Below are 12,598 nucleotides of genomic sequence, written 5' to 3' on the forward strand. Positions count from 1 at the left end.
TTTAGATTTCATTTATTTTATACAAAACTAGTTCTTACTTTTTTTATTGATATACTATATGTACTCTTGCATAAGTCAGTATCCCATCAGATAGACATGCGCCTGCTGGTTCGTCAGCATTTTTGTGCAATCTAATACGCCACCGTTTATTTTAATTACGCTGATGATGCCCCACCTATTTTTATAATGGTGGACACGGCCATAGCCTAAACATTTTTAAAATATTTTATTATTATGTTTAAATCAGGGTTGTGCATTTGACTGATCAAATACGTATCGGTCAATTGACCGTTGACAGGTCAAATATGGTCAAATTCAAATATATGTTTTTTTGTCAATATTAACTTTATTTTAAATATAATAATAAAATGAATCTATAATATTAATTTTTTAAATTTATTGTCATTCAATAACTAACGTTTAGCTCTCTGTGGCAGAGTCTTGTTCTGACTCATATTCATTATTATCATTTTCTTTAATATTTGATCTTTCGATTTCTATTTTCACAAGAGTTTTAACCCAAATCGACCTATTTCTTTAGAAGAACTAGGAATTGTTAGCCTCTTAATGGGCATGATGGCAAAGTTTAATCTATTAACTTGAAGTCGGAATTGATTGTTTCTTATGGAATCCACATAATTTACTATTAAACATGCTGATTTTGCTTCTGAAATTAATATCACTTAAAATATTTTGGTCATCACAACCTTGTAAAATGGCTAATTCTTGAATTATATCATATACTTCATTAAATTCACTACTAGTGAGATGCTCCTCTTGATATTGGGGGCCCAAAATAAGCAACATTGTGATCACATATATTTATATTGTTTTTTCCTGTTTTAAACATTTTTAATTTTTTTTCTTTAGATTTTTTTAGAGCATTTGACCGTATTTGACCAGGTCAAATACTCCTCCGGTCAATTGACTGAATTTGACCGGTCAATTGACCGACTTGCCAACCCTGGTTTAAATTATAATGAAATTATCAGTTATTAAAGTATTTCAACAGAATTATCATGGCATCTGTATGTTTAGATACGCTTTTATAAAAAGGTTCTGTATTTAGATAATATTTTAGAGCTAGCTGTATCTATATATAATCAATTTAAAAGATATATATATAATTATTTTCAAATTAATATTTCTAGACATTCTCTGAAAAAAAATCAAATAATTTAGTATTTGATTTTTTAGGTTTGTGTACCTCTTAGATATTATAAATATTGATATAAGTTTTGAATAATTTTTTTAAAAAAAGCGTCGGGATTTTAATGTATAGATTAAACTCATATAAAGTTGTTAATAATTAAGTATACAAACCACTACCGTCAAGTTTTCCTGTAGAAATGTTTAGTCTGGCTAAAAATGTCTGCAGGTAAACAGGAGTGCCTTAATAAAAAAAATTTTGTGATATATATTATTAAATGAAAACATTTATGATAATTTAATTATATATTTGTATATAATGTGATATCAACTCAATAAATCTTTTGCTGACTTCAAAATTTCAATTTTAACAATAGAATCCTAAGCATTATTCACATGTTACATAAGTAAAATAAAAATGGTATCTGTATCAAGATACGTTTTTAGACGATGTATCTGTACATAGATTCATTTTTGGACGATTAAATGGACCCATGAATAGCTTTTAACAACTCTGGAAATTATAATAAAATATTAAAAAGCTAATATAAATGTTTTTAATATTTATAACACAATATGCTCATAATCTTGATAAATAAAACAGCAGAAATTGAATTTTAGTTTAAAGCAGATCAGAAAAAAATCCATGATATAACTAATACGGTTATGTTAGATCTTGATAGCACCCATTTTTACCCTCAGCCGTTTTTCAATTGGTGATACTATTGAGGATATCAATAAACATGACGACATTAAAATTCAATGTTCCACCAGATGACACAGTATATTAGTTATGCCGAAAGTGTTTCTTGAACTAATAATATTGTTTTAAAAAGAAATGAGAAACAATATTCTAAACTTTCAAACTACGAATTGAATCTAGTAGGTAATTTAACAATACAATTGAATTTCTTTCATCAAAAAAGGGTCTATTTTGAAATTGACATTTTTTTAGAAGTGAAGTAGAATATTAGTGAATGATAATAATATCTTAAAAGTTATTTCGCATAAGAAAAATATGTTTAAAAAACTAGTTTTCCTGTTAGCAATATACAGGTAAATTATATAGTATGAGATAGGGGTTTATATAGGATTTAGCTTAGAAGGTGCGTCACTATTAGATTGAGATTTTTCAAATTAATTTTATTGGAAATCTTTATGTCAACTTATTGTAGCCCAGAATTTTATAATTTTAGGTTTTCACTTTTTTTTAAAATGCCTTTCTAAAATTTTTTAATTATAGTCCTTATTTAATATTAAATTTATTAATTTTTCTTTCAAATTCTTCCTTATAGTGATATATTGTATATATTTTTTGGGAGAGTTTGTAGGGGAAAATTTTTATTAGCTTAAAATGTTATTTAAAAGAACAGGCAAATTTGTGATGGGGAGGGGCATGCTCCCCTCCCTTTGTTACTCGCCTGATATTACTTTTTTATTTAAATCTCGGTGGTTGCTTTTTTTATTAAACATCCGATTTCAAAAATTAAACCTTATATCAAAATATATGATAAAACAAAATTACGCCAACGGATTTTATTTAGAAAATATCTTAAATTTATAGAGACAATGATATTCAATTAGTAAATGTAGAGAATGAAGGCCAGGGGTAGTGTTGTTAAACGGCTCATTTTGAGCCGATTTTTTAAAACGGCTAACTATATTTTAGCCAGAAAAATATTGCCTAAGCCTCGAGATTCCACGAATAGATGTTCAAACCTTTGTTCCTTCTACAAACAAAATCTTTAGGCTTTGCGCAATATCATTCTGGAAGAAATATTGAGTTAGTCATTTTTAAAAAATGGCTCAAAACGAGCCGTTCAACAACACTAGCCAGGGGGATATATTAAATACAAGTTATCTAGCTATGTTAGCAAAAAAACATTCAATCAATATAATTCAATCATGAATGAATTAAAACAAGATGTCATCCTCTTATCTGGAAATGTCATCCGTAAGGATATAGATGTCCAAAATCTTTGAAAAGGAAAGCAGAAAAAATTTCCGCATCTTTCCATGATTAATTCCTTATGTTCTTGAAACTAACGCTACCTAGTGAAATAGATTTTTCCAACGCTGAGTTTAAATTCAAGGATATTATCCTAATGTCAGAAATTTTAATAAAATTATTATTTTTTACATATAACTAAAAAATTACAAAAATTAACTTTGAACTTATAATTAAATTTTTCAATAATAACAAAATATATATTACTAGTATATTTATTTTTAATTAGTAATTTCATTTCTTAAAAAATATATTAAAGCGTGTGTTTGACCGGTTAGATATTAAGACAATATTAACTTTATTTTGTATATAATAGTAAGTATAATATTTTTTAAGTTCATTTTCATTCAATAACTAATGTTTCGCTCTCCTTGGCAGAGTCTTGTTCTGATTTATTATTTTTTAATCAATTTTCATGTTGCCAAGATCTTCAATTGATTTGTTTTAGTAAGAATACTCCAAATTGACCAATTTATTTCTGGAAGTAAAACTAGGAATTGGCCACTTCTCTTAATGTGCAAAGTCTATTCCACTAACTTGAAACCGGAATCTGATTGTTCATTGTTTAAGTTACTATTTTCCACATAATTTGCTAAAACATGCCGCTTTTACTTCTGAAATTTATGATATTACTTTAAATATCTTGATCATCATTACAAAATGCCTAATTCTTGTATTATATCACATACTTCATTAAATTCACTACTAGTAAGATGCTCTCCTTGATATTGGGGACCAGCATTGTGATCACATGTATTTATATCGAACATATTTTTAATTTTTTTCTTCAGATTTTTCAGAGTATTTGCCAGGAAAAATACTCCTGGGGTCAATTAAATTTGACCTGTCAACTCGGCCGACTTGCCAAACCTAAATTAATTATATTTTTTTATAAATATAATAACTTTAATTAGTTTAAATCAAAACAAGTTATAATAATATAAAAACAATATATATATAATAATTATATATTAAATATGTAAAAAGGATTTTAATAGTTAGGTTATCTCCTTGGGAAGGAGGCTACCCACGAAACTGATGTAATTTAATTTATGAATAAGATATATTAGCCTAAGGTAAAAACATTCCCTTGGATCATTAGTAATTTTACGGATATGTGAACAGAGTTCTTTGAAGAGCGTTAAGGCAAGGCAGCCAGATGTGGTTAATGTAGAGGAGATTATAGGTATAAAAATGTGTTTATTGGATATTCCCGAATATTTATTTATTTTAGACAGCTCTTTAATATCAAAATGTTTATGTTAAGATTGTAGGGGGCTAGGGGATCTATACAGGAATAGTCCCAAATTAAAAATTGGCCCCTTTTCCAAGGAATCTCGGTTATGTTATCTGGAGGTTTTCTATCAGATTTAAAAAGACCGATAAGGATCGTTGGAACACAAAATATAAATTCTTTATAATTGTATATGCATGTTTTGTGTCTTAATAGATAGAGATTACTTGAAAATTGAAAGAACTTCAGTTCCTTGTGAACAATTATTAGCAATTAAAAAGATAAATAGATTATAAAGAACAATGATACAATATATCGCATACATTGGAATATCTAATGGTGACAATTTTCTATTATTTGCAAAAAATTAAATTTTATAAATAATAATAGTTTTATTTAGATACATTCAATTCTCCCAAAAATGATACGGACCATAATCTGATTCGATCTTCATGTGTGGTCCACGGCTTGGTTTCTTTTTAGAAACGGCTTAGCGGTTCGGTCTATAAACCTCGATTCCAACCCAAACTGAACCATAACTTTGACTAAAAGAAATAAATTATACTTATGTATAGCGTTGTTTTAGCTTAAAATGTGTGAGGGTATTATAACTTTCTGGTTTAATTATTTTCAAATTCTGAATTTAAAAAATACAACTAATGTATGATCATCGGCTAATCGATCTACAATCTAAGAATCTAATTTAATATAGGGCTAATTTTCTATATTAAAAGTATTTTCCCAAGAAGTTGCTACACACTTTTTTAGAAGATTGTAGATAATTCTTAGAGTTTTAATTTTCTTCAGAGGAAAATATAATATATTTTATTAAATCATAAATCAAACACTAACGATATCCTTATTTGTATTTACTTAGAAGACTTTTTTTGAATTCTTTGGAATAATTTTTTCAAGATAAACTTTAAAATATAAGAGGATTTATCATCTTCTATATCATTGGCTACGTCTTAACTGGTTCCATCAGTTTTCCTTACGAATATGAATGTATTTATCTTTATATAGTTATTAGATTTTTAGGAATAATATTTCCGAGATTTTTGATAAATTTATTCCCCTCTATCAACACATATAAAAAATTAGAAAAAATCCCTGCCAATTTTGTAAATACTTTCCTTTAATGATTGTATATAACAAAAAATTGATTTAATACAAATAATGGAAATCATGACTTATCTCTAAATCACCATGTTTCTGTAAAAAAAAATTATCATGCAACAAGTTATACAAAATAATATATATATATATACCAGAGACCTGACAGCTATAAGCCCAGCCCGGTGCCAGGGCCGTATTTTAATTTTTTTGAATATACCCGAGCAGGGCCTGAATTTTTTTAAAATATCCAGGTTGGGCTGGGTCTGAAAAGTTATTTTAAAAAAATACCCAGGCTGTTTTAAAACAAATACTTTAAATAGCCATGGTTAGCTATAAAAATCAATAATAAATATAATATATTTTAAGAAAATCGAAGCTGGGCCTGAAAATATAAAACCCCGTCTAGGCCAAAAATTTTTGAAAAATAAATCCGGGCCAAAATTTTTTTGAAAGATAAATCCGGGCCGTGCTATTCAGGTCTCTGATATATACTAATTATTGAGTTTCTATTTTCTAATATATAATTTTAAATTATTCAAATTGCAGTATTATTTTTTTTTTATGAAAAATTATAAATAAATTTTCCCATTTTCAAAAATGTGATTTATATTAATGAATTAAATTTAAATACATATTGATAATTGGAACACCATTAAATGTTCGATAGGAAAAATTCTAGAAATATTTGGTTCTTTTTTAAAAATAATATTATATCGAAAATATTAAAAACTATAATCATAATCAACAAATTAGAATTAGTATTCAATGTTATATATGATCTAATTATAGTATCAATATTATGGTTTTTGGTAGCTTAAAATTATATAAAGGAATATTTAATAATTTAAATGTTTCTAAGAAAAGATTTTCTTAAAATTAAATTTTAATGAATTCAAATATAACCCGATTTGCTGTTATAGAATGTAATCTTCGAGTGTCCTCATTCCGATGTTTTTTAGAATACCCCTGCAAAAAAAAATACATGCAGATGGTCGAATAAAAAAAGGGGAAAAATCTACCAAAATATGTGAAATAAATGCTGAATTGAAAAATGTCATTTGAACACTAATAGGCATCGGACATGCCTCTGGAATCTAAATATATATCTAATAGAATAGGCTGACTAATTTGCCACCTTGCAAACTTAAAACAGCCGCTTCGTACCCCTCCCTTTAATGAGTACGGTGTCTGAGATCTAAATTTATTAAAATATCATTGTTAATATATTTTAAATATAATAAAAGTGGATATAATATCTAAGACTATGAATATGACTAAAGGCCCGGTAAAAGACAATAGAGTAGTGAGGTGGGGGGCAATCCCCCCATAAATTATGATAAAAGGAATAATTCATATTTTTAAGCACAACTTATATATCCTTTAAAATTTTTGTGTCAAAATTGCATCAGCCCGCTAAGTGGACTCTGCCGCATATTAATGATAACAAGTGATCATAAATAGTTTATCAACATTGCTTAATTTGTTTATAGATCGGGGCCGGAATGAGACATTAACAAATACATCTGATTTGTGATATTTATTTTAACTTTTAACCTTTATCAAAAGATAAGAAATTATAAATTAAGGCAAAAATCAGGAAACAATGAGTTGTTGATTTTCTATTTTCTATTATATATAATATTTTGATTGCACAATAATAAAGTATATATAAAGTATATAATGAAGATTAAAATTTTTAAAAATTTGGACTCTTTTATAAATTAAAGATATATATAAAAGGGACATGAAATTATAATAAATGAAATTACTTTTATGTTGGTATAACTTGACTTAATGATATATAAAATAAAGTAAAATTAATTAAAAACTATTGTGCTTTTTTAAAAAAGAAGTCAAATAGGAATTTATTTGTGGCATGGAAAAAAAACTAATTATAGTATAGTATCTATATAGTTAGTTATATTTTAAGTTTTTTTTATAATGTTTAGTCTTATTTTTTATTATATAGTAGATAAGATATTAGAATACAATATATAACTCTAAATTTTAAGGAAAACATAATAGATTATAGGGTGTAATAATGGTAATTCTAAATTTTATTAAAATTATTCTGAATAAATTTATAAATTTCGATATTTTGAATAGAAAATTTATTAACTTTCTAACTAAGATTCAGAGTAAAGACCTGCAAAATAAAAATATTTTGGTTTAAACCAACCCACGGTCTGGTAGCAAATATTTTCCCACAAGCTTAAAATATTTATTTTATTTCCTATTTTAATGTTATGTATTAAATTTGAATATTCAGCAATAACTTTGATACTAATGATGTTTATCACTTTTATTCTATTTATTACAAAATATGATATGAAAATGATATTTCATATCTCCTGATCTTTTTTTAACGTTTTTTTATTTTTAAATTCACACAAAAAAAAGAGAAAGATTAGGAATGAAAATGTTACCGCTTGCTCGAGTTAGGCTGATGGGCCAGGCATGAACTCTATCAGAGTTCTAAAAAGAGGTCAAAAAATATTTAATATTATTAACATGACAGTTAATATAAGGAATACTATTTTTTATCCGCCATTTTTGAAAATCAAAAAGTAATAGAAAACCAATGTTCAGAGTTTGAAATGCTCTTCAAAATAAAAAATCTTCGAAAAGAATTCTTGATTTAATTTTATTTAAAATTCTCAAATTTTTTTTTGTAAAATTTTTTGTGATTTTTATTCATAAAAAATCTTTCATGATGAAATTACAATTTTTTAATGCACTATTTTTTGGGAACGGATTACAAGGTGTATTAAATTTTATTACCACCGGCCCGAGTAAGGTTGATGGGCCAGTCATGCAGGAAAGAGTTACAAAAAGTGAATTAAGGCCTATCAAATATTTATTTTGCTATGATTTTTTTTTAAAGAGTAAGAAGTCAATTTTTTCGGCCTGAGCTCGCCCGAAACCCAGTGGCAATATTTTAAGATCTAGAATAAGCCCATGGTCTGATTTTTCATAAAAAAAATATCCTAAACTCAAAATATTTTATATTAAAGAAAAGATGCTAGGAGACAAAGGAGGAAATGCCGTAATAATAATTTAATGATATATTAATATTATGCATTAAATTTAAATATTCAGCAATATAATAACTATCAATTTGATTATGTTTATTTTATTCTATTTGTTACTAAATAGATATAAAAATGAATATAATTCTCGTTAGAAATCTGCAAGAAGAGTTGGACAGTAGTGGAATTTTATAAATTCATACTTTATTTTCTTTGATTAAACTTAGTATATTTGTGAGTAACAAAAGTGTAACTTTTATTCATTTGTTATAATTTATTATATCAATATTTGAAGCTAAAAAAGAACATCCCATTAACATCTGTACATAGTCTAAAACATTGTGGTTTCAACACATTTTATTCCTAAAAGAGGCGAAATTTCTAATTAAACTCATCAGCCAAGCGCCCTAAGACAACAACTCTGAGGGCCTTTATGATAAAAAAAAGGATTAGCTTTGAAATCTTACGCTACAATTTTAAATTGAACGTCTATTAAAGAAATCTCAAGGCTTTTGTAATATTTTTTGCTAAAATATTGGGTTAGTCGTTTATAAAAATGGAGAGGTTTAACAACACTATTCTATATAATTTCTAAATATGATATAGTTACATTCATAGGCTTAGACGGGAGGGGGGCAAGGGTAATTTGCCTATCATCTTAAATATCGTTTTAAGCAAATTTCCATATACCCCCTTCCCACCGACTCTAATATACCCCTCCCCCTCAAAGGGTATATATATCATTATGAAGTATAAATAATAATAGTGAAACGTATAGTTGCATGAATAAAATCAACCAATTTGGCCCAAACTACAGGCACACGCCACAATAAATCAGCTAAAAATTGAAGCACGAGCAAATAAAATTCTCTAAGGTCAAAATATATTTTTAAAGAAAACCCCAAGGCTGAAGTGATAGTCTTTGACTAAAAACTCGATTTGTAAACTAAAAATGGTTTTATTAATTATTAACTATATATGACACAGGAAATACACAAAACTCCATCAATTGTTTTAATTAATTGAATTGAAAGCGACTTCGTCAACAATTTTAATATTGAAATAAGAGATACGCGAACAGAAAAACAAGAAATTTTTTTTTATGATTTTAAATATTATCAAATTGTAGGTATATTACGTTGTAGGAATTACCCTGATTTTTAAAAAACTTTTAAAACTTAAATCATGTAGTCCATGACCTGATTCTTCTTACCTATATAGCTTTCTCTAAAACGCCTAAAATGAAAAAGTCTATTTAGATTTGTGTAGGTAACGTCAAATCTTCGTGACTTTTTTCAAAGCAAAATATTTATTTAATGTAAACTCCTAAAACAAAATAGGGTGCTCAAAATCTGTTAGAATAGGCGAAACAGATATAAGTTTCAAAAATAAAACGAACTAGGCACCGACCTAGTGTTTTGTAGAATATGATTACAATTCTCATGATAAATATTTGAGAGTTTTTTTAATCTATATGAAAAATTTATATTATAGGAGATTGATATAAAAAATCAAAACTAGTTCAATATTTTACCACAAAATTGTATTAAAATTCTCAGGATAAGTAATAATTGTTGGAATACAATTTCCAAAAAAAAAATTTAAATCTTACGCATAATGATATTAATCCAAAATTTTTTAACCGGTGCTAAATCTATTTGTCATTGGCCAGTATCTCAAAGATCTGCAAACTCGGGCTGTCTAAAAGCTCGTTCATAAAAAAATTTAGATCGGGCCGAACAAGTTATGTATAAAAAATTAGGCAGGGCCTCGCAAATCCCTGATTTTTAGTAAAATTTTAATAAGCCACCCAAGATATTAAAATTTCGATATATTTTTTTGAATTTAGTTGATATTTTGATCACTACTATTTGAAAATAAATTAAAATGTGCTTATTTGAATTTTAAGAAATGTATAAAATTCACAAAAAATTAAACAATATATTCATGATATGATCTAATTACGAATACACCAGTGGCGTATCCAGGATTTTCTGGGAAAAAAATTTTTGGGGGCTTCGCCCCCAAACCCCTTTTACCTGGCCTTCGGCCGGGTCTTATTTAGCTATTCTATTAAATTATTCATAATTTAATTATATTTCTATTTTTAACTATTATTTACTAATTCGTGCTTATGGATAGGATATTACAAGCCTCTTTTTTATTATTTCAAGATAGGTATATATTTAATAAAGTTTTTTTAAATATAAAGTTGAAATAAAGTGTAATGTCATTTTTTTTATTTTGCTTTAAAAACTAGCCTCAGCTTAAATTCTCATACAATATAAGTAGAATATCATTTTTTTATTGAAAATACTAATAGTAGTTTAAAATATTGACTAGAAAATAATTAAATTAACAAGTTTTTTTAACTTCTTATCAAATACAAGATTTTTAATTATTTCGTTTGTCGTTGGAACCAAATCTCTGTGTATATTTAACAGAGCTAACCCATTTAGCCGAGATTCAGTACTTCGTAAATATGTTTTCAACCCTCTCAAGTTGGAAAAAGTCCTTTCATTCGTACATGTTGTAATAGGCAAACATGCAAGAATATAAAACAACTTCGAAATATTAGGAAATTGAGCCAAGGTTTCTTTACACCGATTGAGTGCATCAATAGCATGCTCAGGTAAAATAGCTAAACGTATAAATATTTATACCACAATTCGAATTCACTGATTAAATTTATTTCAGTATCAATCTCATAGGAATAAAATTTTTCTAAATATTTAATTTTACCAATAGTGGCATTAGAAAATGAAGAAGGATCTTTGGGTAATAAAACTTGAAGATTGCTAAAGACTTGTTTTTTATCTAAAACCCGTACTTTTATTTGCGATAAAAAAGTATCTAAGAATGGGATGAAAATGGATATTTTATAATATTCTTCAGTTGAGCCAATATTTATTTTCATCTCAATAATGGCCTAAGTGCTAGACGAGGTTTAATTAGTATTATATCATAAAATTTAGCCTTCGATTCAACGTCTACATTCATTCTTATTGTATCTACCTGTTCATGTATATTTTCCGCCAAATCAATAACCTAAACCAAATCTAAATTTGGTTTTTGTAAATTTCTACAAAGTAGTGAGCTATAGGAGAATAATTTATTGATGCAACTAGCAGCAATGATAAACTCTGATTGATCAATTGAATTCAATAATGATATCGCTGCTAACGACACATTACTTTTTTTTCATGCTCAACCTTATTTATAAATTATCGTTTGATTTCAATCTCTTTGACTAAATATTTTTCCATTTTATTAATATTTTTGAATAATATGTTGGAAAATTGATATTCAAATATTTGTAAAATTTTGATGGTTAGGTGGGGGGGTCTGGGGGTAGGGGTAAAATTTTTATTAGCTTAAAATGATATTTATGAAAATAGTCAAATTTGCGATGGGGGGGGGAAATTTCCCCCTTTCCCCCCTATTGGTTACGCGCCTGGAATACACAATACAGGTATCATACATAATTGATTTATTATAAAACAGTTGTTGTAGAAATAGATAGCCATAGAGAAGAGATATAAGATCCTTAATTGAGATTGAGAAAGAATTAGATATAGGTATTAAAGATGTGATGGCCGAAGAATTCGTACAAATAAATTTAACGGGCCAGGGTTGACTTTGTAAAATTTTAACGGGCTCTGCCGGGGCTTGCAAATCTCTACAATATTATAGAATAGAATTATTAAGACATATTCATAAATGCACTTAATTTAAAAGTAATTAATCATAGTATATGCTATATGCATATATAAATGTTTTATTTTAATGCAGAATTTTAAAATTGCAATATTATAAATGCCAAATGTTTAATAAAATTTTATATAGAAAACTTAAGGCAGCAAATAAGATTATTTATTTGCTAAAATAAAAAATTTAGGCTCATAAAACAATTTGCGCCTTATTTGCAACATTGTTTGAGCAATTAAATATAAAAAGACTTGCTAATTGTTTATGACACATTTTATGTGACAAATGGCACAAATTTCGCTTTAACCTAATTTATTTAATTGTACATCAAAATTTTATTGAGGAAATAAAGGA

The sequence above is a fragment of the Gordionus sp. m RMFG-2023 genome, chromosome 2 (assembly GCF_954871325.1).
Source record: "Gordionus sp. m RMFG-2023 chromosome 2, tfGorSpeb1-WG-v2, whole genome shotgun sequence".
NCBI classification, from domain to species: Eukaryota; Metazoa; Nematomorpha; class Gordioida; order Chordodea; family Parachordodidae; genus Gordionus; species Gordionus sp. m RMFG-2023.